This window comes from Myotis nattereri (assembly GCF_964212035.1).
Source record: "Myotis nattereri genome assembly, chromosome: 18".
NCBI classification, from domain to species: domain Eukaryota; kingdom Metazoa; phylum Chordata; class Mammalia; order Chiroptera; family Vespertilionidae; genus Myotis; species Myotis nattereri.
The window spans coordinates 27092016-27099039 of NC_138093.1; the positions used below are offsets into that span (position 1 = coordinate 27092016).

The 7024-nt window shown below is 38.4% G+C and overlaps 1 pseudogene across 1 annotated transcript; it reads left to right on the top strand.

The window, feature by feature from the left end:
• The first annotated feature begins 247 nt into the window (after nucleotides 1-247).
• LOC308534726 (ribosome biogenesis protein BRX1 homolog) lies at nucleotides 248-2755 on the top strand (annotated as a pseudogene). The gene is made up of 2 exons: nucleotides 248-299; nucleotides 1649-2755. The product of its transcript is annotated as a ribosome biogenesis protein BRX1 homolog (transcript).
• The last annotated feature ends 4269 nt before the right edge of the window (nucleotides 2756-7024 follow it).

Here is a 7024-nt window from a genome sequence, read left to right on the forward strand (position 1 = left end):
ATTTCCAAAATAAGTCACCCTACTAGACAGATACAGCACAAGAGTCTTTAAACTATTTGCAAGATCACTAATCCATTGTGAAATTTGCCATCCTCTTCTTTGTGTTTTACAAACATGTTTGAAAATTTAAATTACACAAAGAGTGGAGAATGGCTACAACAGAAAAGCCATATTTGATCTTTGTACAGAGATACTTATTGTATGTGTAAACTATAGCATAAAATTAGAGCCCTTCTGGAGATTAGAAATGGCTATAATTCCTGCAATCTGCCGCCAGCTCCAGGAAAATAAAAGTCTTTGTAAGTTTCATATCAAGAATTGTTTTAGTATTTTGTGGGTTTGTTGTCTGTAGGCTTGTGGGTTAATTTTTGAAACGAGAATAAAGGTAAACAATTTTGTTCATTGTATTGTGAAATTTAACAAATATCAAGGACTTGAATTACTCTGACGTTCATAAACCTTGCTTAAATTTCTTAGAATTATTTGTTTTCAATTTGTGATTGATTTCTTGGTAATTTCCAATTTTTTCTAAAGTCTCATTTCCGGTTCCCAAATATAGTAGTGGCATCTTTCAAAAAGTCAAATGGAAATGAAGTGATCTATTATTGCCTATGCTCCGAATCAGTTTCTTACCAGGTCAAAACATATGAAATTCTATTGCAATGTCTCATTCAGTCCAAGTTTCTGCTTTTTCCACGGATTCATTTAATGGCTTTTAAAGGGGAAGATTATCCTCCTACCCGTCTCTGGGATAAAAGTTCTTAGCGTACTACAAAGGAGAAATAACTCCCCAGCTGTTTCCTGACCTCACCCCCTCAGAAGTTGGGTTTCTAAACAGAAGGTGTTTCAGTATGAAGACATACATTTTGTACATGTTTCTTTTCTCAGCAAAAACGGACTGCAAAGGTCAACTTCAGGGCGATCTCTTCAAACCCACTGGATTCCCTCACCCTCATGTCTTTTTCATTCTTCTTTATAGATAATTTGATAATTTCCAGAGCTGAGCCAGACAATACAGAGACTCTGTTTGAATCACAGGCCACCCCTTGGAAAGAAAATGAAAAATTCTGTTCACTGTATGGCATCCAGATATCTGGGTGTGTGATATGGGGAAGCAATCCATCTGGATGGTGCTCTCCGTGCCAGGACTGTGGGTGGCAGCAGAGGCAGAGAGAGAAGAACCAGGATACGAGGTCAGGGTTGACAGGTGGGGCATATGAGGAGGAGGGAAGCAGCGCATGGCCAGTTGTTCAGTCTAATAATTGGGTTTTGCTTTGCTAAAGTGCAGGCTAGATGCCTGCAATGTTATCAAGCACACACGAAGGATTTTCAACTCTTTTTTTAACAAATGAAAAGTCAGACTACTTTATCGTCAGTTTTGTTCGGTATTTCTTAATAGTCTTCATATTTTCCTCAAAGATCAGCCAAAAGGTAAATTTGGTAATTTGTGTCTTCAGGGAATTGGCCCACTTCAGCTAAGTTATCAAATGTGTGGGCATAGGGTTGTTCATAGCATTCCTTTACTATCCTTTAAAAAAAATGTACTAACAGCAAAGGCAGTGAGACAAGACGGTGGCCACCAAGGAGCCTTGGGTTGGGGTTCAAAGGAAGAAGCTGGAAAGGACCAAAAAAAGATGACAGGCCACAGCTAAGCAGCTGGACTTGGCAGAGGAAGTGGAGGGAGAAGACAGAGACTGCACCCCAGGCCCCATTTGCAAGGGCAAGTGCAAAAAGAAGGAATGGATTCTCCTCTTTTTTTTCCAGAGGAATACATTTCAGAACAAGACGTTTATTGCAAGACTTAAGAATGTGGATGCCTCAATCTAAAGCAGATACTAAAATGGATCGTAAAGATAAGTTATTTGTGATTAATGAGGCCTGTGAAATGTGAAACTACATTAAATGTTTCTATTTTGAAGCTAAGAAGAAACAAAGATCTCTATATGTGGTTTTCAAATTCACCTCATAGAGCATCTGTTAAGTTTCTAGTTCAAAACATCCATACCCTCACTGAACTAAAGATGACTGGAAACTGTTTGAAAGGTTCTCAGCCCCTTTAGTCTTTTGACCTTGCTTTTGATGAATTACCGCAATAAGCTTTGATAAAAGAACTCTTAAGTCAGACCTTCAGTACACCCACCGCACTGTCATCCCCAAAGCCAGTCATTTGCAAGCCACGTGTTTACTTTCACTGTTTTGGATAATAGGATATCATTTCAGAACTTCAGATCATAGGAGAAGATGCTGCTCTTATAGAAATAGGGTTTCATTTTGTCTTAAATCTCATAAAGATTTTCCAGGGAAGTTTTGGAGTACCAGCTTTATATGAAAATCCTCACTACCAGTCACCAAACATCTATCGGTGTGTCATAAGACCCGTCACAGCTGCAAAATACAAAGGGAAACAGCAAGTTAAAGAGGCAGGGAAACTGGGGGAGAAAGAACCAAAGATGATTCTTCCATATGAACCCACTGCAGATGTTTTTGTTACACCAGCTAAGGAACAACAGATAAAAGTACAGTGGGTAAAACCAGAGCCAAAAGTTGATTGGAAAGCAAGAAAGAGAGGGGTTTTCAAAAGGCAAAGAGAGATGAAACAAGCTGAACAGTGGGAATGCAAAATGAATCCCTGGATAACTAATTTTTCATTTATTTTACATTTATTTTGTATTCAATGTATAAATAGTTTTATTGTTCAGGACTCTCATGCATCTAGTTAGTGTGGCAGTTAAAAGAAAGAAAAAATTAAAATCTCATGGCTTCCAAAAAAATAAACCTTTACTGAGGAATAATTGACAAATGTAATTGTATATATTTCAAGTGTATATATCCTTTTAATGTCTATAGACTCAGTAATGATGATCCCTCTTTAATTTCTGATGTTGGCAATGTGTGTCTTCTCTCTTTTTTTCTTATTTAGACTGTCTACAGTTTTATCATTTTAATTTATTTTTTTCCAAAGAACAAGTTTTTGATTTTATTAATTTTTCTCTGTTGTTTTTCTGCTTTAAATTTCACTGGTTTCTGTCCATATTTTTATTCTTTTCTTTAAAATTAAAATGTTCTTTTCTAGTTTCCTAAAGTGGAAAATTAGGTTACTGATTTTATCTTTCTTCTTTCTTAGTGTATATGTCCAATGTTATCAACTTTCCTGTAAGCACTGCTTTAACTGCATCTTCCAAATTTTGATAAGTTGAGTTTTCATTGGATTAAAATATTTTATACTTTCTTTTAAAACTTCTTTGACCCACCCTAGTTAAAGTTATAAACTTTAAAATTTAATACTCCTCATCTCTTTCCTTGCTTTACTTTTTCTCCCCTCTCCACTACTTGTAACCTGCTAATATACCATGTAATTTTTTATTATGTATTTTTGTTGTCTCTCTGTTAGTATTTGACTTCCACAAGGGCAGAGTTCAGGAAGCTTTCTCAGTTTTGTTTAACGATGTAGTTCAAGTATCTAAGCCTATGCCAGGTATGCAATAGCACTTAATACATGTTTGTGACTGAAGTGGAGGAATTTTAGTACAAGCTTGACATATAGAATGGGAGAGGAAGAAACGGTGCCTTTGACCAGGATTTATTTAGCTTTGGATATTGCAATTTTTAAAATCTTTATTGTTGAAAGTATTACATAGGTCCTCCTTTTTCCCTCATTAACCTCTTCCAGCCGGCTCCCATCCTCCCCTCTCCCAGCCCCAAGCCCTCACCACCCCATTGTATGTGTCCACGGGTTTTGCATATATGCATGCAAGTTTATTGGTTGGTCTCTTCCCACCCACTCTCCCCTGCCTTCCCTCTGAGGTTCAACAGTCTGTTTATGCTTCTGTGACTCTGAGTCTATTTTTGATCATCAGTTTATTTGGTTCATTAGATTCCACATATGAGTGAGATCATGTGATACTTATCTTTCTCTGACTGGCTTATTTCACTCAGCATAATTCTCTCCAGGTGCATCCATGCCGTTGCAAATGGTAAGACTTCTTTCTTTTTTACAGCTGCATGGTATTCCATTTTGTAAATGTACCATAGTTTTTTGGTGCATTTACACAAGTGCCATCTGCTGATGGGCACTTAGGCTGTTTCCAAGTCTTAACTATTGTAAATTGTGCTGCTATGAACATAGGGGTGCATATATTCTTTTTTTAATTTTAGTTTTTTGTTTAAAGTATTGCAAATAGTAGTACATATGTCTCCGTTTTTCCCCATTGACCCCCCCACCCCCCCTCCCGCCAGCCTCCCTTTACCCCCTGGCCATATATTCTTTCTGATGAGTGTTTCAGGTTTTTTAGGATATATTCCTAGAAGTGGGATCACTGGGTCAAATTGGAGTTCTATTTTTAATTTCATGAGGAAACTCCCCATACTGTTCTCCAGTGTGGCTGCACCAGTCTGTATTCCCACCAGCAGTGTACAAAGGCTCCCTTTTCACCACAGCCTCGCCAACATTTGTCGTTTGTTGATTTGTTGATGATATCCATTCTGACTGGTGTGAGGTGATATCTCATTGTCATTTTGATTTGCATCTCTCAGATGATTAGTGACTGAGCATTTTTTCATATGTCTCTTGTCTGTATGTCCACTTTGGAGAAGTGTCTATTTAGGTCTTTTACCTATTTTTTAATTGTTTATCTTCCTTTTGTTAAATTGTATGAGTTCCCTATATATTTTGGAGATTAATCCCTTATCAGATGTATCTTTGGCAAATATGTTCATGTAGTGGGCTCTCTTGTTTTGATGATGGTTTCTTTTGCCATGCAGAAGGTTTTTCTTTTCATGTAGTCCCATTTGTTTATTTTCTCCTTAGTTTCCATTATCCTAGATGTACCCGTAAACATATTGCTATGAGAGATGTCTGAGATTTTGGTGCCTGTGGTTTCTTCTAGGGCTTTTATGGTTTCATATCTTACATTTAAGTCTTTTTTTTTTTTTTAATCCATTTTGAGTTTCTTCTTGTATATGGTGTAACTTGGTGGTTGGCATATTTCTTAATATTTTCTGCTTTTTAAATACTACATGGATTTGTGATAAATTAAACTCTGATGTTTGTGTGAAGATTTTGTGCCCATTTGATATCATCTGATCACAGCAGACTATCCCTTTAATATAGTCCATCAGGCATGTCCTTGTGTCTCTAGAATCTAACTGATTACAAATTCTGGCAACTCTGAGTTAGAGGTCTGTAATTTCCAGTTAAACCAAAAAGTTATGTACTTTGTGAATCACTGCACAGAAATCATATTCTTATGTCTATAAAGAAAGGAATTTATATAGTGTGATTGATCAAGGTATTAATTATGTTTGGGCACACACAAAAAATGACATGAATTTTCTCAGGTGATGTGGTTGGCCAAATCCATTAGGATATGGGATGCCTGACTGAAATCCTGAATGGCCAGAATTTGAAGCAGAGGCTTATGCTTTATAAAAGCCCATCTATTGCACCCATTTTGCTTCATTTCTCTGCCACAAAATGCCATTTCATGGAAGAATATGCTTTAGTGGATATCCAATAGATATTCATCATCACTACAGGTCCTTACCCCCTGGCTGGTGTGGCTCAGTTGGTTGAGCATCAGCCCATGTACCAAAGGGTCACCAGTTTGATTCCTGATCAGGGCACATGCCTAGGTTTTGGGCTCGATCTCAGGTTGGGGTGTGTGCAGGAAGCGGCTGATCAATGTTTCTCTCTCACATTGATGTTTCGCTTTCTCCCTCCCTCCCTTCCTCCTTCCCTCCCTCTCTCCCTCCCTCCCTCCCTCCCTCCCTCTCCCTTTCTCTCTCTCCCCTTCTCCATCTTCTTTCCTTTCTCTGTAACATCAATAATAAAATAAAATGAAGGTGCTTATCTAAGGCATTGTACCGATGCTGTTGATGAAGAGTATCCTGGCTATTTACAGGCATACATTTAAATAGAAAGGTTATAAACCTGAGAAAATACCAAAGCATCTTATACTTTCATACAACTTGCTCAACTCTACTCTTCTATCTTGCCTTGCTCCAGGCAGAGAACTGTGGGAAAGTTGAAGATAAGCCTTTAAAGCAGGGGTCTTCAAACTACAGCCCGCGGGCCACATGCAAATACAAATATTGTATTTGTTCCCATTTTGTTTTTTTTACTTCAAAATAAGATATGTGCAGTGTGCATAGGAATTTGTTCATAGTTTTTTTTTAAAACTATAGTCCGACTCTCCAGCGGTCTGAGGGACAGTGAACTGGTCCCCTGTTTAAAAAGTTTGAGGACCCCTGCTTTATAGAATCCAGCACGGATATGGTCAGGGGAAGGAAATGAGCTTATGTATATGGATAGAATTCCTGTCCTGCTGGTCGTGATCTCAGCTCCATTTCCAAGAGTCTTGCTCATGGATGGATGTAGAGGATGCTGTAGAAGACTGCACATTGCATAACTCTATTTCCAAGACTCTTTTGCAAGGTCGCTTCTAGTTGGGTCTTGCAAAGTGGGGGGTTGATAAGGAAAACTGGATGCTGGGAAGAAGGAAAATGCCTCCCTCCCCCTGCTTCTGGTGGAGTTCGGACAACAGCTGCTGTGGCATTGGGAGTGTGGCTCTTCAGCGGTAGTGTAGGCGCCTGGATTCCTGTTCAGCTGTAGTTGTGCCCTGTTGATGTGCAGCAGCCCGTAGGCACCTCTGTTCACACCAGATTGTGGTTTAGAAGCAATAGTAGCATCCTGACTTTTAATAACCCCTTTCTTCTTTCTACTCTTCCAGCCCCTCAAACGCCTTTGTAGCCAACTCTCTTCACTAAATCATTTTCTTTTTGACAAATGAAGACAATTTTTATTTTCTGATTAGTCCAAATTTAAGAACACATAGTACGGATAGTGATCCCAGAACACAAGTCCTCAAAGATGGAATCTGGGACTTTTTATTGACCAGATTGTGCTTGATCATGAAATAACCTCCAGTGACAGAGGAAAATGAAATACTCAAAATCTATGGCTTATGGTGGCCTGGAATAAATTGCCTCTTACATGAAAGACTTCAGGAGACCAATTACCTGCTGA